This window comes from Agelaius tricolor, unplaced genomic scaffold, assembly GCF_023055355.1.
Source record: "Agelaius tricolor isolate 1412-34295 unplaced genomic scaffold, bAgeTri1.0.p SCAF_5, whole genome shotgun sequence".
NCBI lineage: Eukaryota > Metazoa > Chordata > Aves > Passeriformes > Icteridae > Agelaius > Agelaius tricolor.
In genome coordinates, this window is record NW_027269265.1 from 43,619,712 (window position 1) to 43,642,604 (window position 22,893).

Here is a 22,893-nt window from a genome sequence, read left to right on the forward strand (position 1 = left end):
TGCAGAATTCCTCTCAGGATATCTACAAAGCCATTATTTCAATTTATTTTTTTTAAAACAACACCACCAACAAAATTTCAAGACTGGCTGTCAAGCACTCACAACAAATTTGATCAGTACTTGCTAACATCTTCATGCTCCAATATTAGTATGGTACTTCCAAGCACTTGCTGAGGCTTGAAACAACAGAGACATTTTAGTTTTTGCACTGACGCAAATGTAAATTTTTTAACGTGCTGTGCTGCTAAAGTTAGACAGCCTTCATCTGAGTGAGAAACCAGTCCTGTGGACTGCAGGCTAGCCAACAGCTTCCAGGCAGGACATGTGAACAGGTATCCTTGGTAGAAATCTACCTAGACAATGGCAGGGACACAGCCTCCTCCCCTCCTGCTGAGCCCAAGTGATCCCAGAGCTGTCAGCTGAATATTTAAGTTGAGGTGCACATAAATGTATGGCTGAGTTTAAAGTACCATGTCAGTACCAAGGTATTGCTGGGCATGTCTTCACACACATAAACCTGCACAGCTTTATTTTCCTTCATCACCGGGCTTCATTTACGGCCAACAGCTGTTTCTATCTTTAAATTATCAATACTTCATTTTATAAGATGAGGAAAATAGTCAGCCAGGTCTTCTCTACACTATTATAAAATTCACCTGGCCTGTGAGAGGAGTAACACCAAGAATCTTCCTCTTAGCACATTTCCCCTTAAAGCACAAGGTATGCATTTCTTTTTTTGTGTTAAAAGGAAATGGGTGGATAATGACATACACTGCAGATCTACTTAGAAAGAAAATTACTCAAAATTTGGCATTCAGGAAGCTTTAAATAAATTAATTTTTTCTTGCACTGTTTTTTCTCCTTCCCTTCTCCCACACCTCTACAGATGTGAGAAAAGTCAAAATCTTATTAATACAAGTCCCAGTATTTATCTTGGTACAAAAGTTGTAATAATATACTCTTTTTCAAGCAAAAGGGACAATTCTGACACCACACAACCCAGAGGAACTCAGGATGGCATCCCTCAGCACCCAACTAGGAAAGTGAAAAACCACTGGTCACCACCAGCATCTGATCTCCTCCTCAGAGTTGATTACTGCATTGTTCTAATTTTTGCTTAGCTCAGTATTATGTAACTGTGCATACGATACATGCATCATACTTGATAGGAAAATAGAAAACTGTTTAATTGCTCATTGACTACTATAAATGTTAATAACTGTTCCACAGCCTCTATTCTTCTTGCTGCTTCCATACTCTTTAAGGGAATGATGTGTTTGCCTCACACAACATACTGACCCCATTTGCTGGATTTTCAGCTTGACTGGTCATTTCTTTGAACTGGTGATTTAAAGTGGTAGACACTGTATTTCTACCACATTTATTTGTGACAGAATTAATGTTATCTTTTAAATTTGTGTAACCTGAGGACTGTTGCACTTAGCTATGCAGAGAAACTGAACAGAAGCAGCTGTATGAGCAGCACTGAACACAGAATTCACATCAATGAACTGCATAACATACATCATATTTTACATGATGTAGAGTTTATATTAAGTCTTTTCAGTATGTACAGAATCATAAAATTCAGAATTGTCTTCACAATGGTAAATGGGTTTGAATTTTAATGTGTTAGAAGTTTCCTTTACACTCCACTTCCAAAGATGCCAAAACAAAACAGTGTCTTCTCAGATATTGATTATAAGCAATTAACAAACAAGAGCTGTTCTTTGCTGAGTTGAGGGGGCACAGGAGTGTGCCAGGTTTGGATTGCCAATAAATCAAAAAGCAATGAGTTTCCTTTCCCTAGCACCTCCACAGCACTTGTGTCATCCCCCAAACTCCATGGGGCTTGTATGTTGTAACTCAGGGGAACAGAGGCTGCCATATACACTGACTGTGTCAGCGTGATCATTATGAAGATGCCAACAAAGAAATTACTTTCCAAGTAAAAAGCTTCAATAGAACACCAGATGTTTCTTCCTGTGGTTAATAAGCAAAACTTCTCCCCCACCTCTGCCTTCCCTGTTCTCATGTTTATTTCATCTTTTGGCCTTCATCACTGATTTGCAACAAAAATTCCTCCCTCTCTATTTCCAAGAAGAGCAGATCTGAATGAGCATAGACTTATCTTTTGAGGAAGCACACCCTGGAAACACTTTTAATTGCACTGTTTTAGTGAGAAAATATTAACCTCTTCCTGATAATTAGTGGATTTAATTAATAAGGACAGTCTTTCAAAAGAACTAAAATCTGACTTTCTAATGCACACCAAGCTTAATGAAAAGAAAACCTACATAAAATCAGAAGCAGGGATAACATATCTAGAGTCATTAAAATTATATGTCAAGACTACAAAAAGGAAAAAGGCTATCCAAGAGATAAAAATTACCTGTGTAAGCAAAAAAAACCCAATAAAAAGCCCCAAAACAAAACAGATAGTAAGAGACAAAAATTATAAACTTTGATTCATCATTATTTACTTACACAGACAAAGCAAAAGAGTGATTTAATTGTTTTCTGATGTTCTGATACTTCCATTTAATCACTGGACTGATTCCAAATGGAAATGTAAATATATGGAAAGAGATAAAAACATCTGGTAGATTTAGAGGCCAGAGTAAGTATTTTGAGATCATAATGTGAATACTTATTTTGCAAATACCCTCTTGTGACCACATTATTTTTTATACAACTCTAAAGTGTTCTAAGAATTCCTAGGTGAAATGGATCTTCAGTATTAGACTCTTCTTGCTGCTCAAGAGGATTAACAAGGCATAAAAGAGTCACGCTAGAAAACAAAGACTAATGCCTACAATCAGACTCTACTGATCAGAAGGGGAGCTATATTTTTTCTGTTGCCCTTCAAATTGCTGATTGATACAAGTATGTTCCACAAACTGAAAAATGCCCATTTCACCCATGCGGAAGCCACACAGCAGTTCTGTGTGTCAACATAATGAAGTATTAAAAGCTTTTTTTGGAAACTCCACATACAGGAACACCTCTTTGCTAGAAGTGAAATAATCTACTGGGAGAAACATGATTTGAATTGAACTGCAAACATACAGCAGGATCCAATCAAGATCACCCCCTCTCCAAAACACCTTGTCGGAGATGCCCTGGGGAACATCATGAATTAACTCCTAACATTTCCAAGGGCATGTCCAAAAGAGAAATGGACTCACTACTTCTTCCTGAACAATGTCATCAAGTGAACTTGTGGCAGTATGTTTCTGTCCTGCTGGATATAAGAGACAAGATACTAATGCTTACTGTCTTTTTAACGTCTTTTTACAAGGGCATGTAGTGACAGGACAAAGGGGGTGGCTCTAAACTGAGAGCAGATTTAGATTATGTATTAGGTAGAAATTCTTTACAGTGAGGGAGGTGAGGCACTGGAAGAAGCTGTCCAGAGAAGTCATGGAGGCACCATCCTGTTCAAGGCTAGGCTGGGTGAGGCTCTGAGCAAACTGATCCAGTAGGAAGTGTCCCTGCCCCTGGCAGAGAGCTTGGAACTAGATGATCTTTGAAGTCCCAACCCAAACAGGTGTTAATGATTCCATTATTAAGTAAGCAATCAACAAATAGTTTACATAAATCTCTAACTATACCCTTTGAAGATAAAGGAAGTGCAACTGCTAACTTAAAAGTTGGGGGAAAAATTATCTCAACAGAAACTTGCTGTAAGTCACATAGTAGGATCACAGATGATCAAGGAATTAAATTTATTCTCTCAATTCTTTGATTAGATGGCTCAAATGTCAAGGATGCCTTATTTAATCTTTATGATCTCTAGTGATGATTACAGTGTGCCAGGAAACCTTTAGAGAGATCATTCCTATATTTCTCCTCTAGCTAAAAGCAGAGTAGGAATAGAAAGTATTTTTAAAAATAAAAACTATATATTTCTTGATTTGCAAAACCAGTTGCTAACAATGCAGATCCTTTTAGTAACACTGACAGGGATCAAGAGCAAGAAATACCTTCACATTTCGGCAAGTAAGCACTCTGAATCGCAATGTCAAATGCGTCAGACTCCCTCCAGCAGCTCTCTTCCTTCTCTGGAGGATGCATTCAAAAAGATAAGCTCCACAAATATACCTAGAAAATCTTTCTTCCCTAGGAAAATACTCTGTATAGAGGAATCATTAGAATCATTACAATATCAATAAAACAGCAGATTAAGACCACAAGACTTATCAGCAATACCCTGCTCCTGAGTCTGTCAATGCAGCCATGGCTACACCAGCACAAGCAGCTGGGATGTTCCCATTTACTCTGCAATTGGTCTGAAGTACAAACAACAATAAATTCTGGAGCCACAGTGGACTGGAAAATTCAGCGTAAAGAAATGACATTAAAACATCCTTCTTTACATCTCTGAAGATTAAGACAGCTCCTGCTTTTAGGTGAAATCTATTCAGCATAGGATGGCAGTAAATGAAGCATGCAATGAGTATCTACTCACAGATGGGGCTTCAATACCTTTCCTAGATTAGTGACATTCTGCTGAGCCACTGCATCCCCAGCACAAGTCTGCAGTCTGAAATCAAAAATACCTGGGCCATAATGCAAAGTGCTACTTTGGGTTAATTAATTTAAAAACAAGTGCTTGCATCTGAAAACATTGTGCTGGATAGACATCACCAGTCTTTCTTCAGCTGACCTAAACTCAATGCTGCAGTTAACAACAAAAATATGGCCAAATCTGTACCTCTGACTGACAGAACAGCAAACATTCCCAGGATTAACAATTCTGGAACCATGGTCTCGAACTGATCCTATCCTCTGACACAAGGCACTTGGAAGGAAGACAGTATTGATCATCAATGCCTTATCCATGAGCATACATTTTAATTCTTTGGGGTAGAAAAATAGGGTGTTTTTATGAATTCTTTAGATTTGGTCATTTTTACAGTTACTGGCCACTTTTAGAAATTCTACTATAGTTCAGAGGCAATATTATTCCCATGGATCAGGGAACAAAAATAATTGAGAGCAGAGAAACAGAGTCACAAGGTTGGCATAGACAGTTATAACAAAAAAGGCAAATAATTTATAGTATGAAAGGGTGCAAACACAAAAAGCTTAATGTTAACCTGATGTGATACCAAAAAAATAAAACAGACTGAAAAGAAAATATTTGACAGTACATTCTCTGGATCATTAACAATGTCTAAAAATATCCTTGGTCAGCAGCTTTCCTTGACACAAGCAATCTGTTCAGAAAGGCAAGTCAGCCTCCCACTAAATCCTGATCAATAAAAAAATCCACAGGATACAGTAACATCTTCTCTTGGCAAGTTAAATAACCAGTGCTTTGAACATCTGACTAAGCATGGTAGTGAGGGAACTAACAATTAAAGCAGCAGAAAGCTGAGGAGGCACATGAGGGAGAAGTGCAGAGGACAGAAGCTGGAAATACCAGTGTTCAAGCTGCACATGAAAATGCCACTCATAAGCACTTGATTTACACAGCTGATCTGAAAACTCATGTAAATAAATATTTCCTTTGGAAAAAATATCTACTTGGCATACAAGAATCAATCACATGATTACATGTTAATAGACAGAAACAGAATGCTCTGAATGCATTTAATTATAGTAATGGGAACCAGAAGGGAAAACATTACCCACTGGAGTGACAGAGGCTATGGCAAGCTATTCTGATAGAAAATCAAACATGTTATTCCAGAGTTTTCTATGTGTAGCCCAGAGAAAAATGATCTTCCTTTTGCTCTAACAATTTTAAACACAAATACTCAGCCCTTACATGACACCATTAACAGCAAAACAGATTTACTAAAATATAACTAGCATAACCCTGGCATGGCAAAATTATTTGAAAGGCTGATAATCCCTGCAGAGTGACTGTAACACACCAGAAAATCTCAGCCACAACACAACCTAGAGCTGACTTCTTTATCTGTGCCACAGAGGCACAGCAGCTCTTGAAACAGGCACAAACTTACTTAGCAATAGCTCAAGACATTTCACTCATCCTTGACAGAGGCAATGTAGCTGTCAACACAGGAAATTATACACAACTCTGACATTCAAGTGTGAAGTTTCTAATTTTAAAGGTTCATCTTGAAAATGGTCTAGCTCAATTTTTACACAGGAAGGTGTCTGAAGTGGCCTATTTTCAAGTCATAAAAATGCGATGAAACAGGAATATCCACAGCAAAATATCTGGGGCAAAATATGGGAACCACGCCAACATTATTTCAGCTTTCAAATCAATCTCTGTATTGGACAAGGACAAACCAAAAGCTTTGACTGTTAAAGCCCATAGTGATGAGTTGAATATTCATGAACCAGATCATGGAAAATGAGCCCACCAGCAGCAGAGATGCTCTGGATCTGCTGCTCTCTGGAAGCCAAGACCACGCTCTTACAGAAGGTGGCAGGTTCCACCACTAAACATTCACACTGCAGTTCAGGAGCCTCCCCTGACAGCGAGACAGCACTTGGGGTGTGACAAACCTGTGATGGTTCACTGCTTCACAATGAAGCCTTATCTCCATCCCTATCTGGCTGCAGATGCCAGGACAACAAAAAATGCAACTGATTTATCTTGCTGGTGTGAGGAGGAAGAGCAATGTTCAAACCAGACTGTGCTGTAAAGACATCACAAAGGTTATATTGAGTAATTATCAAGTTACTGCTTTTCACTCTAAGCTTAAAACCACATGGAAGTGATCAGATTTAATATTTAAAAAAACTGACCCTGACCTCTAGCTATATATATAAATTCATTAAATATTGTGCAACAATCAAACTACAAGTTTAGTAGTGCTAAGAAGCTGCATTGTCCATGTTTTCAGCATAACGCAGACCTGGGAAGGAAAGCTCTTTGCCAAACACAAACCTCTCAATTTAACAGGTGAAATTCACTTCCAGCCTGAGCAGCAATCCCAACTTTATCCATTGCAAGCTTCAAAGTCAGAATCCATAAACTGACAACCTTTTAAGGTTAAAGACATGTTAACTAATGGGCCTCGAAGTATGGTCTTGAACAAGCTGCCTATTGAATCTCTCCTCCCAACCCTGAGAGCTAGAAGGAATTTGTTTTCACAGAAGGATGGGACAATTTGTGAATGCTATTTCCAATGGCACTTGACAGCAATCACAAAAAGTAGTTTTGGTACCACGTACCACACATTGTACCCTCACAGAAGAACAATATTCTCCCAGGGTAAATAAATCCTCCCATGCACATCACCAGTCCCTACCAGCTCCTGCATGTACATGACTAACACCCACAACTAGACTTTAATAAGCCTTCGAATTCTATTTTCTGGTAGGTGAACTACCTGACATGGGAACTCCCAGAGCTGCCCTCTAGCCAGGAAAGTTCCAAGCACTAGGATGTTTCATGTGGTGTTCTCATTCCCCTCATGTTGGATCAGACTTACAATCAAGAACAAATACATCAGGTCTCCAGGTGTAACAGCAATAAGGCTTTGTCAAACCTCACTCCCCTGACAAACACTTCCTGTGTTGTGCTAGAAAAAATTAGGGACCCAATGCTAATTTATTTTTTTTAGCCAAATAGCCAGAAGTTTTTGTTCTATGTATTTTCACACAGCCTCACAACACATGCCTTTCTTAAAGAAAGCCAGCAAATATGCAGCAACCCCCCAAGCTTTAGTGGAATACACACAATACCATGCAGGACACGGTCTCATTTGGCAAACACTGCCATCACACTGTTAGATTTGTTTGGTTTATATTGTCAGGGTTCTTTAAACTTTTAAAGATTAGTTATAAATCAAAGCAACATGACTCTTCTTCAACAGAACAGAGAGTCCTACCCAGCTTTTGCGGATGCATCTCATGCAGCTCTATAGACAGACACTAATTCTCCTGGCAACTGCACAAGTTAACAAAACCACATTTACATAATAGGATTGTGTAATAAACTCTTGGAAACCAAGAATCTCTACGTTAACAGTCAGCTCTTTGTCAATGTTAATGATGTGCATACTTGTGTGCATGTGAGTGGGCAACAATCATCTGCAAAATGAAAAAAGTGCATTAGCATTAAATTTTGAATTTTCTGTGTCTTGCTTGGGTTGCAGATTTAATTACTTTCTAATACAGGCTTCTTGTCCATTTTCTGAAAAGGGAAATAAATAGAGGGTTGTGAAAAACGAAATGCATCCACAGAATGTTATTGCTTTAGCCAAGTGATTATTTTAAACTGTTTTAATGTTTTGAAAGCTTTGTCTCAAGTAATCAAACACCACTTTAAGGAGGCTGTTCATGATATTTATGAATGCAATTGCTACAGCAATTTATTCTCAAGCTATTAGCTCATTGGGTCTCATGAGTCAAACACAGAATTAGGCTAAATGACTTTCCTGAGACGCTTGTGACAGTGCAAGACAGGAAAAAAGGGAATCAGAAAGCTACTGCCAACAGTAGAAATAGGAATTCAGCAAGCTAAATGCTCACTTTCATCAGGAATACTGCCACACCACCATGCCAAAAGAGTCACAATATTCAAGGTTTTGTCTCAGATGAAAGCACAAGATCCTCATTGAAATATAGTCCTGTATTTAAGTGTCAATACCTGATTTGCAGTTTATTGGCACTTTTCACAGGACCCAGATTACAACTTCCCTTCCCGCTGTGCCCCATCACCCTCAATGCAATTTCTCTGGAAAGCAAAAAAACCCCCAGAGCTGGCACTACCACAGCACCAAGTGTTCACAGAGAGCAAAGCAGTTCTTCTGTGTGAGCTCTCAGGACTCCCACTTTGCCTTCTGGACTTCTATGAACATGTCTCTTCCAAGCAAGCTCATGTAATGAATTTAGCTACTGATAGTTTGCAAGGAAAAACTGATATTAGGAGGTACCTAACCGAAGACAGACTGAAAAACTTGAGCTTTGGAAGCCCATTTGGAAGCATTTTAAAGATGTAGTAGTAAGTTGTAAGAAATTATGGTGAATCTGTAGAGTGGGAAATTCTCTCTCTCCTGTAGGAATGAGAACTACACCAACACTAAGGACTCCTGCTGCAGTGACAGCTGTACTTCGATGAACCAAACCTGTGCTTCATTTAAAGCCCACTTGGGCAGAACATAGGTGGCATCATAACTCATAATAGTAAATGCTTTCAAATGACAACAGACAGGAGTTTTGTCCTTGCAAGGAATAAACTTTCACAACCTTGGGTAAGCAAGTGAAACTAGAGAAAGCAGCAGCTTTCTCCAGGGCTGACAGAACAGATGGCTAAGGTGCAGCATGAAATCAAGAGGGAAAGACAGGTTGATAATCTCTTCTGAAAATGCTCCCACTTACACATTACTGCCAGAGAACAGACCTCTCCCTCTCCTTTCTTAGACTGCATAGTGGTAAAGGACCTTGTCTCCCACTTACATCTACTTTCGCACCTTTCCCACTACTTCACCACCAACAGAACGAAAACCACATCAGCCAAACTGCAGCCATACTACACACCATTTATCACCAGAGGGGGAAAACTACCCAGGGGAAGGTGACACCGAACTGCAAAGCCCACAAGGCCCAGCAGAAAAATCTAGAGCTTCTCATGTCACTAAGACACACTGTGCAACAGCCAGCATCCCTTTCAGATTCATCAGAAAATTACAAATAAGCTGGTGTAGAGGACACACCAGAGAATTTTCCCCAGTTAGAGAGAGATGAGAGTCAAGCCCTCAGAATAACCATCACAAGCAATAACCACTCCTTTTTGTGTTCTGCACTGTGTGACACACCCCCTCATCTCAGCAGAGCATCCCTGTGTCTCAGCAAACAAAGAGCACTGAACATCCACCTGCACTTTCAGACACTCTGCCCAAAGGGCGAAGGAAAGGATTTTCACCAGCATTGGTGAGACAGGGGCTGGAACAGCATTGCCAGTGAATCAATGTGAGATGACGTAAAGAATGACAGAAAGAAAACACCTTTTAACAAGCAGCAGCAACAATTGGAAGTTTTAAGAGATACTGGACAGAAGAAAGGAAAAGTAGGACTCAAACTTCACTATTAAGGCCAAAGAGATCTCCCTTTCTACCTCACTGAATTCCCTCTGAAAGTTTCTATTATTTTCTTCTTCTTCTCCTTCTACCCTCCCATGGAAGGTTTTCTAGCCAGATCTGTTTCCTGGATCTTTCATGCAATACTTGGCTAGTACAAATGCTTTTCTGCTGCTTGAAATAATTTTCACGCAGCCTGAGAGTGCCTAACAAAACAGATGCTGTTGAGCCCTTTCTGAGGCTGCAGCAGAGCTACCTTTACCCACAGCAGCTGGACACCAGGCAAAGCTCCCTCCCTGCAACAAACCCTGGCCATTCCCTGGGCCAGGCAGGGGACAAGGGCCTGGAACTGCATCTTGCCCAAGGAAGCAGCTAAATGGGGAGGAGGAAACACCAAGCATTTACCACCAGGATCATAAGATACATTTAGTGTTCCAGACTGAAAGTGTAAACTATGTAGGGCAAAAGTAAGGTTTAGAAATTGAGATCCAGCAAAAAAACACAAATAGGCTTATAATAAATTCAGCTGGACTGAGGATGGATTCATGTGATTTACCAGTCACTGACTCTGAAAACTAACCTCAGTTACTTACATCCATGGAGAGAAAAACTAGTGCCAAGAAAAATGAAAGAGAATCCTTGTTTGATCATTGTTGTGAGTTCCAGAGATCAAAAAAGCCCAAACAGTATAATAAATATAAAAAATGAAGTCATAACATCTGTATCCCTCCTGTACTCCTCTGAAATGAAGCACCTATGCAAACACATGAGACTTGCAGGAAAAAAAGACCTCGTAACAGATAGAATGCAGAGGACAGAATGAGATCAGGCCAGGTTGAACCATGCACAGAATGTCAACAGAAAGGTTGATGTTTGAAGATGAAGCCACAGAGCAGCAATTTAATAAATTCCTAATGGCAAAATGGGGCTAAATGCAGCTGATCTAACCACTGGAAAAGTAACAAGTTAAAGGACAAGCTCAGCGCTACGTGATCCTACCTCTAGCCAATGAGAATCTTCTTGCAAGAGCAATTTAGCAAGACTCAGCAAGAACTGGTCCACAAGACCTTAATTAAAAAAATGCAGCTGGGATTGAGTGTTCATTAAAAAGAGGAAGCACATTTAATATACAGTTCACAGAAAGAGTGGAAGCAGCCCAGTGAAGGGGAAACCTCACTTATCTCAGCATCGGTTTTCATCCAAAACAACTGAGATAAATTCAATATTCTATTCAGGATAAATCAATGATCTAGAAAGTTTATTCTGGATGCAAAAGACAAAGGAAAGGTAAAACTTAAGAGTCATTCTACACTACAAGCTTGCAGAGGCCTTGAAACCACATAGGCTATATAACACTTGAGTTTTCCTTGGCTTTAGAGCAGAGGTGAGGTTAGAACTGAAAAACATGTGAGAGCTGCAGTTACAATAATCCCCCAGAAACAGTAATTAAATCCTCACAGCCTGAGGCCTTGAAATTTAGACTGAACAAAGCATAGCACAGTGTACAGGACAGGGCAAACTGAATTGTCAAGGTATGGTGATCCTTCTTGAAGCCTCTAACAAGGAAATAAGTGGAAAGAAGGACTGATATCTGCTCCACTCAGCATTCTTCCAAGCAGGGAGAAGTCTTGCTTGTATTAAGTTATCTTTGGTGCTTCATTATTTACCTCCTTTAAAGAAAACCCACACTGACATTATATAAAGGGTGATCTTTTCAAATTTGCCCAGGAGTACAGAACCTACTAGAAGTTGACCTTACTTGTGCATCTAAACATATGTTTTGGAAAAAAAAACCACTTCATAATTTTTGGCTTTCTTATTGGGACAGAGCCATAGCACACGTAAAAGAGACACATTCCTTTCTCAATGTGAAAAGGGCAGAGGTGTGCAGCACCCTCTTCATTTCCTTGGCTTTCTCACTGCATAGTAAAAGTAGAAGGGAAAAGGGTATGGAAAAGAAAAGAAAGAAAAAGCAAAAAGCTAAAGAAGTCTGTCCAAATTATCAGAAGAAGAGAGAGAATATGATGTGATTGCAATTCCAGAGACAACTGCCATAAGATAAAATAATGGTTTTGGAGAGGCAGTCCTGCAGCCCCTGGAAAGGAACAAATTGAAGAAGTCTGAATAATTTTTTTCCCCTCCCCTATCTCCCACAACTGAAAAACTTGGGGAAAAGCACAGCAGAGAACTCCACCCTGTTACGCATGACAAAGACTTGTGGTTGAAAAAAGCCAAGGGAGATTTTTCTCTGAAGCATCACTCACAGAACTCAGGGCAGTGAGGGATGCTTCTGGACAACTGCTGGCAGCAGCCTGAGCTCAACCCAGCTGCAAAGGCTTCTTCCCCCTCCACCCTTTTAATGTATGAGTGGGCAACAGTTCCCGCTCTGCACCCCAATCTCTGCAAAGCCACATTTGCTGCTGTGTGCTGCATGTGGCTGGGGTTGGCCAAAGGCTTGCCCCCAGCTTACACTCCAGAAGCAGACTATTAACCCAGTTCTTGTGGAAACTTCCTCCTCCAGCAGATGTTTAATGCAGTAACTTCTTTCAAGACATTCCCCCCACCACCTCCTTCCACTGCAAGGGTTTGGTTCTGGTGTCCAAAGGGAAGGTACTGCAGCCAACAAACACACCTCATGTCAAAAGCATCAGGACACTGCCCCCACCTAGCAAACCACAGGCAGGGAACTGCTAGCAGCATCAGAGAAACTCATGACATATGCTATAAATCATGGCCATAAAATACAAGCAGTACAAATAATATGGTAAAAAAGGCAGAAAGGAAATTCCTGCTCTAACAGCTATAGCACAACCAGAGCAGAAACTGACTCCTTTTCTCACCTGATTGTGAACTGCAGACACCACTAAACTTACACTAAATCTCTGCTGAAAGAAACACACAACTGCTATGAATACTGCCAGCTGGCAATGTTCTTGTAGAGGGCCACTGTCTGGCAATCTCATTGGAGAGAAGAGATGTGGTCCAGAGATGGAAAAGAAAAGAACTCATAACCAGTCTTCTCAGGGAGATGTGTGATTGCTCCTGCCTGTGGGTTTTGAGTGTTTTCTTATATTTGTTTATATTTTAAGCCTAGATGATCTCCTGCTCCTCCAAGGTGACACTAAAATAGGAGAACAATGATTATGTAGGAGAGATTTACCTGAATAGGGCAACAAAACTTTGTGATGTTTTAACTAGCGGTAGTAGAGTGAAGTCTGGATATGGCTTAGTGCAAAGTTCCCCTTGTCTAACACATTCAGAAAAGGCAAAAACAAATGTGTGACAAAAAAAGCAAGATGCAAAATTTGAAGACAGAAAGAAACCAAAGCAAACAAACAGAAACAAATGAGGAAAAGCCCCTGATGTCTTACAGGAAAGAAGGCATAAAAAAAAAAAAAAAGCTGGGGGAGGGGGGGAGAAGCACAAGTTTGACTTAATTTCTTTACTTAGAGAGTTTTTTCCAACAAAAGAAAGTAGAGAGTATGGTGAAGGTGAAATGATGAATGAAAGAGCACAGGAGCATAGAAACAGGAGAAACAGGTTCAGTATGTTTCCTCTTCTCTGTATTTATACCAGGCTTTCTGGAAAGATTGACCATATTGCTGATGTACAGATAAGAGAGACACAAACCAAAAGCATTCAGGTACCTTCCTGGGAAATGCATTATTCAAAGGTTAACTCATTGCACAGTGGTTTTCCAGGTGCTTGGTTTCCACCTCAGACAGGCCATACAGCTTGCAGAGGCATCTGCTGGGATCTGTCTCCAAGATGTGGGCTCACAGCACCACATCTGCACGTTTCCTCAGGCACTTCCAGCCAGCACTCCTTCACATACGGAGTCTTGAATTACGTCCACCTTGGCCAGGAAGGCACTCCCTGAATATTTTCTTGCAATTATCAGTCATGGCTAGAACTTGATCTCATATGGCTGCCAACTAACCATCAACTGGGATTTACATATCAAGAGGTGCAAAAGGTAGTCTGGAAAACAAGGGAGAGGCCAGCAGTGGCTTCTACAAACACTCAGTGATTCAGTCACATGCGCTGTGAATTCAATGAAAAAAGCAAGATTTTGGGCTCAGGATTGTAAACCTTGGCAGCTAATTCATCACAAAACTGATCATGTGTGCAGATGAACAGCATGTTACTACCACCTCAGTCTTAATTATAGGAGCTGCCTCCCACACAACAGCAATTGACAAGACCGTGGCCCACTGACCCTTTCATAAAATGCAATTTAAAAAAAAAAAAAAGAAAAAACAAGGAAGGAGGAGCACAGCTTAAGCCTCTACCTGTGATGTGCAGCTGTGCAGTACTATTTGCACAGTAAGTTCTGCTCACTGCCACCAGGCCTCATCTTTTATCACAACAGCTGCTTCCATCCTCTCATTCCTGCTGCAGCCTCCCTGTCTGAGCCCATCTCTGAAGAACCTCGTTATCAAACCTATCCCAAACACAGCTGTTCCTATCTGGTCAGACAAATTCTGCTTTAATAGCAAGTAAAAACAACAAAGAAAATCAACCTGGAATTTGTTCAGTTTTGAATGGAACATATGGTCTTCTCATTCCCCTTTTTGTGGTTGATCACAGTTGACCAGTTTCTAAGCAAGGACACAACTTCCCTCACAGCACTGCATTCCTGAAATCACATACTTATTGTTTTCTAATTCTACAGTATGAAATAAAAAAATTAAATTTGATGGTGACTTACTGTAAAGACCCATATGATATTCCCTTGCAGTATTCCCACAACTATTGATTCTTACAAGTATCAGCACAAGGTATCTTGCAGAGCTTCCATTTTAATTGCACATAATGTTCCCTTTCCCTCAAACTAACTCCAAACCACATCCTCACAACCAGTCAGCCAGGCTCCAGCCAGCATGGACTTTGAAGTCGACTGACAAAACAGTTCAAGTTTTAGTTCAGAAAACCTCTGAGGTCTAGGATTTGTGCTGCAGCACAGTTCTTAGTCTTCTGTAGTGAACCATAAACACTATTTGCAGTGAAAAAAACACCTCAAAAAGTTTAAGTGTTTTCCTAACAGCCATCGCTAAATCAAGGCTGGTGTTTGCTTGCTCTTCAGCATGAAGGAGGCAGAGGGAAATGACAATCTACAAAAAAACACTTGAACAAATGGAACGAGTTAGTTTTTAATTCCCACAGGTAACACATTTCCTGCCTCTTAACAAAAACACCAGATCCTCAAAATTATGTCCACTTAAGAGCTCAATAATAATTGCATTTACTCTAGTGCATTAATGCTGTTAGAAGCTTTGAAGATGTACTTCAGCACCAATGACCAGACTGAACAGTGACTGGCTGGTGTACTGCAGCTGACTGACAAATTCAGAAATTATGAATAATGTATTTTCTTCAACTGGCTTAATAGTATTTTACACACCTTTTAAAAGTTGAAAGTTTGGTATTTTTCCCATGCAAAATAGAGATGAGGCATACAACTCAGACTCCCCAAGGTTATTTATCACACCAGTAGCAGTGAGCATCAGACAGCTCCAGCTGCTGCCACCTCTGTGCTCAGGACACGAGAACAGGCACTCCCAAGTGTCCCTGCCTTCAGCCACATTAATGGAAGCACTATTTAATCACAGGATGACACAGCATATGTCACAGTTGAGACAGCCATAGTACACAATTTCAGAAAGCTTCAATCCATACAAAATAACACCTCACCACATCAGAAGGCTTCAGGCATCTACCCATACAGAGCAACTTCACTTCAGAAGACTGCAAGCATCTGCTTCTCTTGTTCTTTAGCCCAACCTTTTATACCCCTCATGTTCATGCACTGCACCTGTGTGCCCTCTGTTCCCTTTGGTGGTTGGTCAGTGCCCCTGGGCACTCCATGGCTCATTGCTGTCAATGCTGCTCACCTGCTCCTCACAGCTGTACCCATTAGGGATGAGGGTCAGCCACAGCCCCACCCCAATTACCACTAACGGTGTCCCTACAATAGGGCATATGTATCAACAGGAGTTCTGAACCCAGTGCTTCCACTCACCAGGTTGTGACCTCCCTTAATAGCCCATACCTGTTTGGACATCTGAACTGAACAGAGATGCTAAAAGCACTTTATGGCACCATACCCTTCACACTTGTCCCCCTGCTCACTCTCCAGGTTTTACTGTTTGCATAGAGTCTATATTACAAACAAATAGAAAATTAATTATTCAGCTTCTAATTTGCATTGCATGTTGATGTTTATGTAATTGAAAACCATATAATTACTTTATGTTTTAACATCCCTCAAAAATATGGATTTTTAAACACAATGCTTTACAGCAAATTAGCACCAAAAATCTGGTAATGTGAGATGGGAGCATGAGTTACTTTGCCAAGCTGAGGGAACAGCTTGAACACTAAATACCGGTGTGATGTCTCTCATCACTTCACAATTTTCAGCAGGCTGAAGAAAATCCGCTGCAGTTCCCAGCTTTGCTAGGAAGCCCGATCAGACTCTGCGACACAAGTCTGAATGCAAGAGCAACAGAGAAGGAAAATCTAGAATTCAACAGCCTCATCCTTCACACATTTACAGGTACTGAAATGCTTGGCTGAGGATGAATCTCAGCTTAATCTAAAGCCTGGCAAGAAACTTCCTTTTCCATGATAATCCACTTACTCATCAAGTTTCATTTGGTAGTTTTAGATCAGGCAGTATGAAATACCTTTCTCTGGAACCCTGGCTGGCAACGGGATTGGGCTTTAAAGCCATCCTCAAGCAATGTGTGCTCCAGTGAATACAGCACACTGGCATAGCAACTTAAGCGTGATCTACGATAAAGAAACAAATGCTTTCAGCTGCAGAGTGTTAATGCTTCCATTGACCTGGCTGGGACCAGCACATGGAAGGAGTGGGCATGAAGGTCAGTAAGGCCTGGTAGATAACACTTTGAGATTGGTATCACCTCAGTGATTTGGCATCCCCCACAATTCAGTTTTCCATACCTTTATTTGTCCTATAGGATGATATAAAATAATATTTTCTGTAAGGCAGAATAAAACTGCCATTATGCTAGCACAGTGAAGTGAAACCACTTAGAGAAAAACAGGAACCACCCTAAACAAGGATTTCTCAAAGTAATAGAGACAAACTGCCAAGGTCTGTTGAGGTCCTGCACTTCTAGGGACAATTCTGCATTTCTACCTGCTCTCCTCCCTACAAACCAAGCGCATTGCAGCGGCACAGATTCCAGCTAAAGGGACATCTGGCTAACCTGGAGCCACTGACCTTGTTGTTGGTGAGCAAATGTCAGTAAAACTTCTCTCAGCAGAGCTTGGTAACCCTGCTCTAGGGGACTGTCTACACTGAAAACATACTGCTTTAGGTCAATCACATAATTGGCTATGTACTAAACTGCTACACAGTCTGAGTGGAGACCCTTTTACATCTGGCCACGTTGGCTCTGCTTGAGGCTTTAGCTTTGTGTAAGAACACACATACAAGCTCGGCCAGAGCTCACATGCCACAGATTATTCCCAGATATAACTGAAGTAGTGAAAATATACAGATTTTAACCACATGCAAAACTATTTACAGTTGGGGACAGAGTTGCAGCCTGACATTTTAGGAGCCACATCTTCCAACATTACTCTTGGCAGCTGCAGGTGGAAAAAAACCAAACCAAAATTAAAAAACTACCCCAAAGTCAGACACTCAGGTAGCTAAGATCTGTTTCCCCCCCACACCACACAGGTATATGCAACAAAACTGGTCTTCTTGCCAATTCCAGTGCAGCATAAAAAACCAGTCAAACTTCTTAAAAGAAAGAAAGGGACAATGGTGCTCTCTGCCCAAGTCCCAGTGCAAACTGCTGAATGTAGCCACCTTCCTCAATAATTCATCTTGGGAAATCATTTCTAACCAGTGGTTACAGACATGACCATGCCAGACCAAGATTAATAAAGGCACTGAAGCATAAATTAACCTCATACTTTTTGCTGACCTTGGTTAATGCACACAGGTCTCAAAGCTAGATTTAGGCTAAAGCATTATTACTATCAGAGATTAATGCCACTAATCAGGCTAAACAGCAAGGTTTAACTAAAAGTGCAGGGTTGATGGGGGCAGACCTGGTGGGAGAGCCATGCAGACCAGCTCCCAGCTGGGCTTGAAAGTAGAATTACAGGCTGGGGCAGGCCAGTGATGAATGAGGGTTAGAACATGAAACAGAAGACACAGCCAAGCCAACTCCCACTCTGCTACTGAGAGTGTCTCTTCAGTACTTAACCCAGGAAATCTTTGTGGAGGCTCTTCCATGACAAATGTTTGCTATGACAACTCCCATTTTCCAACAAAAAAGGTACAGTTGCCCCTGTACTGAAACTGCAATAACAGAAGGTTTCATTTTAAATACAAATGCTATAATCATTTCCTATGGCAACTATAGAAAATACACTTGGTCATCTTACCTGGAACTGATTTTGTTTCACAGCAAGTCAAAGATTAACATCTGTGCCTTTTATGTAGATTTCCCCCAGGGACAGCAAAAAGACTTGGTTCTGGCACCTAGAGTCCAGCAACAGGAGCCTTTTGCCCAATTAGATCACACTGACATAATGAAAAGTTAATGCAAGTCAGCAGCCAGGGCATGTCAATACGTACAATGTACTTCAAACACCAACACAATATTATAAACTTGTGGAAAATGTATTTCACAGGAATTTATTTATTTTTACTAATGAGAGCTCAAGAGATAATTTAATGAGCCTCAAGATCAATGGGGAAAAAGAATGTCCTTTATTTCACACTTGTCTTCCTCAAGTGTAACATTTTATAGCCTGTTTTTGAAGTTTTGAAGCACAGGCAATGAAACTGGATATCCATGTCATCACCTCTTTCGGGAACTTTTAATTAGACATAAATGCCACAAAGTGAAGGTAAGAATATCTGGACACAAGCGTTCAGAGCTCACATTTCATCTCTGCACAGGTGAGAAGACCCCATGCCTTTTCAAACTCAGTTCCCAGGTCTTCTCATCAGCTTGATGAAAGAAAAGTATCTCTGCACCTCCTGTTTTTGTAAGTAGCCTGAGAACTGCAATTTCAGTTCCAGCAACAAAAAAAAAAACAACCAACCAAAATTAAAAATCATGGTGTTACAATAAAAGTCCAGTAAGGCATTCCAGTGAGACCAGCACTTCCATGATGGGAGTAAGCTGTGCCTTGAGGGAAGGCATTTTGAAGTATACCTGTCTAAAGAACATAGTTAACACAAGCTGGAAGCACAATGGTAGTTCTTCATCCTTACTATCTTCAAGGAATTGCTTTCAGGTCAAGGTGACTGTTGCCAGATCCTATTCTTCTTCCCTATCATCTCTGATAAAGCTGTTGGTAAACATGGTGACTCCCAGTGACACAGCAACCCATCCAAGATCATAAAACTGATTTTTACAGTAGCCAAGTCATCATCTGCTGGTAAATCTGAGCTTGAAGTCATCAAAGGTGAGCTGAGCAGGAGATTAGGTAAAGAGCCTGGACACCTCCCAGATCTAGAAATACCTTTTAAAGTAAGGTTGTTGCCCATTTGAAGACTTGGAGTCATTGCTTTTCTATTGCCACATCACAGTTCCTTTTAATAGAACATCTGTGCTCCAAGCAGGGGCAGCATAACATTTTGGCAGCATATCTTTTATTACTCTGCCAAAATGACAGGCCTGTAGAAGCAACATGCTGGTCTACAAGGAGACTATTCCTCATCTACATTTGCCTGTTCTGCAACAAAACCTTGTCATACTCACAAGCTCAAGGAGCTAAGAGGCATAGCAACTCAAATCCACTTGGACCTCTCCCTGAGGTCCCCACATCTATTTTAAACTGCTTTAATTCCAAAGCCTCCATGCACAGTGAAGTAGGAGTTCCTCTCTTGATCCCACTCAGAAGATACCATGTTTCTGAATAAGTCTGGGCCCATCTACAGTAATGGCTGGTTATTATCAGCTGTTCTTATCAAGGGATCAACAATCCATTTTACAAATGATGGGAGGCACAACAGACCACAGAGTCCACGTGCAGTCAAAATTAACGTAGAGATGAATTTGCCCATCACCTGAAAGGTCAGTACCAACCACATGAACATCTGCCTCCCATAGCTCACCCCACCTGTTAGACCCCATGTTAGTCCCAAATGGATACATTTCTTCCATGACAAGAACCTTCTCAAATAAATAATCTTTTGAGGAGAAAAAAAGGGAAAGAAGAAGCATGGATTCAGGGAATGAAGAAACACAGGAAAGAAAAAATTCACAGCTAACAAAACCATTTCCATTAGTAAGTATTACAAAAGAAGGATATCAGAGAGCTAAATATGGTCAGGCAAAGCCTTCATTTAATAAAACATTCAGTGACATTTTATTTGTGTCCTTCTTTATGTTTCTGCTTTTATTCAGTCTGCCTCTGAGTATTAAATTCCTGCTGCAGGCTGAATCTGGGCTAAGATTATGCATAATAATTGCAACTTGAGCTTCAGTTTACAAACTGAGACAATGAGTCAGAGAGACTCAATAAAACTCTGTATACAGACAGGATCAGACTACAAAGCCTTGGGATGTCTAAGTGATACCACAGCATTTGGGAATTTCAGAATTTCAATTTATCATGTGCAAAGAGCTGGTTACAAGCTCCACACAGAGCAGGATGTTCTGGGAGCTATTTGTGCTTCATAAACTAGGTTTTGTTGTATTTCATTGAAATTTAGAGTACGTGCGTTCCACTTAGCTGTCAGTTCTAAAACCCACTTTGCATTGCGACTCAATCATGCAAACAGTAGCAACGGCCTTGGTGCTTACTTCTACAGCCAGCCTACTTTCAGCTTTGCCTATAACTTAATCCACAGAAATTATCATCACAGAATTCATATTATCACTTAAAGATTCATTTTAGGAAGTCATCATTTTGAATGATTTTCCTCTTATTCAACACAGGTCAGATTTTTTACTATATACTACGCTGACAAGTTTTATATAAGCAATTCATAAATGCCCCAGAGAAAAGAACAGAGACTTCTAAAACTATGTATGCTTCTGTTTTAGAATACTGGGGTATATAAAAATCATAATGCAAATTCAATGAAAAGATACACAAAAAATAAAAGGAGGAGGTATCCACATGGACAGCAGTGGACATTACCAAATAGACAGAACAAGAATTAACTTCTGAACACTTGCAAAACATTTGGTTTATAAGGTGACCACAACAGTACTGTTTGCAAACAACTGCAGAGCTAGAATTTCAGGAATATAACTTAAGTCAAGAGCCTCTCTTTACAGTAGCAGACAGAGTGAATACAGACTAGCAGCAATAAAACTCTCTTTCCTAGGCAACGGGGTTAAAGCTACTAAAGGTATTTAGCAACTTCGATGGAGAAAAAAGAAGGGCTGTGAAAGAAAAACGGGTTTGAATTAAACTACCCAGTATGCTTTTGTTAGCATTGAAGTCTTCTAAACTAAAACTACAAAATGGAGGAAAAGAAGAACTGTGAAGACACATTTAGATTAAAAAACATCCAAACTAATTAAGAGAATAAATTAAACACAGTCCTTGAGCTGAACAAATTTATATGGTTGTTGGAAGATACTGAAAAGGAGTAATTCCTTCCAGATTGAGTGGATGCCTGTCACAGAACAGGAAATCCCCCCAGCAACAGACAGGCCTGAGGAGTACACCCAGAGTAGATGCTATGAATGATTAAGATTAACTCTGTCAGCTAAATAGAAGCATAGGAGAAAAGTGTATGGGGGAGAGAAACTTTCCTCTGAATTGAGATCAAAAAACACAGAACAGGAGCAGAAATTTCTAATCACTGCTGGTTTTGTTAAACCTGGAGTAAAGCCCTAGAAAGAACAGTTCTTAAGTAATTCATGTATTTGATTGGTATGGATAATCCAAGCAATTATGACTTCCATCCAATCCCAAAACTCAAGCACATACTTTGATGAATATATCGCATTCCGGATTAAGGGAAATATTGTGCCATGCTACTTCACTGCTGGAAAACTGAGATGACCAAAGTATAGCTGGAGTGGGATTAAAAGAATTGGTCTGAAGTTCATCATGACAGTGACAAGAGCTACAGATAACTTCTGTGAGGAATTAGTGAATAATTCTTTGACTTGTTGCTAAATTGGCACTTTTTAATCTGACACTTTCCTCATGACACACAGACCTTTGTAAAATACACAACACTCAGTTACAAGTGGTAAGGAGAAAGGAGGACAGGAACATCCTCCAAAATTTGATGATCTTCTCATTTTCACAACTAAATCATGGGGCCCTCCCTCCTGTCAAATGAATCTGCTCTTATTTGTGACTAAAATTAATCTTTATAAATGCATGTCTTCAGGTTCATCTCAAATTGCAGCATGCTAGCAAAGCTGTTATTCATCGAGGATGGCACATTTTGAAGTGTTCCATGTTAAAGCTGGGTCAGTACTTTTTCAGTAGGAGGCCACATTCCCGTTTTCCTCGTCTGCAGAGTGACCCTTCTTGACTGAAAGGATCCTTACGCATGGAGGAGTATCTGACACAAACCAAACTGATACACTACTGGAGCTCTGCAGTAATGACAGCAGGATAAAGGAGGCCTTTGAAGTTCATGGAAGAGCAGGAAGAGGTGATAATTTAAAAAGCTTGTCAGTATACCCAAGAGCAGAAGGAGAGCAAAGTAGCAATTAATAATTCACGCTTCTAATTCCCATGTTGTCATAGTATCTCAAAACAGTTTGCAAACATTGATTAAGTCTAATGGCATGCCCCTGAAGCAGACAAGCACAGCTGAAGCTCTATTCCTACCAGTCAGGATGGCACTCTGGGAGCATTTCCTTTAGCTGATCTATGCCCTCTCTTTCCCAACTGGTAAATGGTG

General features: G+C 40.4%; 1 protein-coding gene across 5 annotated transcripts in view; it reads right to left on the reverse strand.

The window, feature by feature from the left end:
- Positions 1-22,893, reverse strand: part of LDLRAD3 (low density lipoprotein receptor class A domain containing 3) — a 108,098-nt gene that overhangs the window by 26,385 nt on the left and 58,820 nt on the right. The gene's annotated exons all lie outside the window — the stretch shown is intronic.